The sequence below is a fragment of the Rissa tridactyla genome, chromosome 6 (genome assembly GCF_028500815.1).
Source record: "Rissa tridactyla isolate bRisTri1 chromosome 6, bRisTri1.patW.cur.20221130, whole genome shotgun sequence".
NCBI lineage: Eukaryota > Metazoa > Chordata > Aves > Charadriiformes > Laridae > Rissa > Rissa tridactyla.
This window is the reverse complement of record NC_071471.1, coordinates 48,863,058-48,864,636: the sequence shown is the minus strand read 5'-3', so window position 1 is coordinate 48,864,636 and position 1,579 is coordinate 48,863,058.

Sequence of the window (1,579 nt, the reverse complement as noted above, 5' to 3'; positions counted from 1 at the left end):
GAAATGTCCTCTGGGGACCAATCTGTCCTGGGACTAGAAGTCTGCGACCCCGTGGCTCTGGCTGTGGATTTCATCATAACCATTTCTTAGGGATACTGGTGAGTTGCTGTATCTCTCTCTCTCTCTGACATTCTAGAGTTACAAGTGGCCCAACAAACAATAGCAACACCACCTGAAAGATCAGAGCGCTGAGCCTGCAAAGCCATGGCTATTGTTGTTCCATTTGATGAATGCACCATATGCTGGTTGCTTTGGTTTGAGTTTTTTTGGGAACAAAATTCATTAAAAATCCTTTAACTGCTCTTTTCCTGAGACAAGGCTGGGGAGGGAGGTAGGGGAGCACCCTCCCGCAATACTGTCTCCATGAAATTGCTGCCGCAGATGCTGTCTTGGCTGCTGGTAACAGTGTCAGAAATGGCAGCAGTCTTTTGCAAAAGTGCTTTAAAAATAGACCTGTTTGGTTATACTTGTTCCCTTAAAGGGACATTGTCTGTTTGATTTAGTCCCAACATTTTAGCTTGGTTGCTGTCAGCTATGCCATCTCTTCTAAGTTGCCAGCCAATTTGGCCAGCTCTGCAATGGGTTTGATATTGTTTTACATACAGGCAAATAGTGCAATAAAGTTTTACTAAACCTCATAAATTGATGATACATTGTTTTCGCCTGGGTCTGTTACCATGAAAATGAGGCACAACTAGCATTCCCTTGCCAGTATTGTTACCCTTGCAGTTGAAGACCTTGTGCTGTCAGGTTACTGGCATTAAGTACAGTTACCGTTGTACTTTCAAAATACACCTCTGTTCTGCTCTTCACCATACAGCCTCACTGCTCAGGATCTTCCTCTCTTTCTGAGTTAGAAATCTCATTCCTCTTCCTACCAAAATTAATTTGGGCAGTGTAGTGGGCTAAGATTGGAAACACACAGCCCCCATCTCCAATGTATCTTCTATAGCCTTAAAGCTCAAGGTTGTTTCAAGGGTGAGAGCGGTTCTTTGAAATTACCAAGTTTCTTGGGTTTTTGTCTTTTGTGACTTCTCCTCTTCAGAACAACAAAATGCCATGCTGTGTCAGGAGGCAAATAGCAAATTGACCTGCAGCACCTCTGCCAGCAAGACTTTTGTTCTCTACCATTTTTGTCAGTCAAATGTCCTGGCTCTGCCCAGTGTTAACACAGGTTGTATTACAGCCCTGGAGAGCAAAGCAGCTAGAGCAGCTATGCTGCATGACTACAGTGAGTGGTAAGGAGATCGAGGTTTCAGTCCTGAAAGCTCCCTGTTTCACTTTCTCACTGCTTGTAATATTTGTTTCTCTCTGTGCAGTGGTACGGAGCTTGACAGGCTGTGAAAGCTGACTGAAGCAGTCTGAGAGGGGATTGTTGAAACGTGATTTTATGCAGTTATGTCTGGCTTTGCAGTGGTACCGTCAGTTTAATTTCTTCCTCCTCCACCATCTTCTCCATGTTAACTGCTTCTTTCTCCTCTGCTGCCTTATTGCCCTTCTGCAATGCCTCTGTTACTCTTTGACATGTCCCCATCCCTTACATCACCTATCACTTCCATCTAGGCCCTCTAGCCTCTTC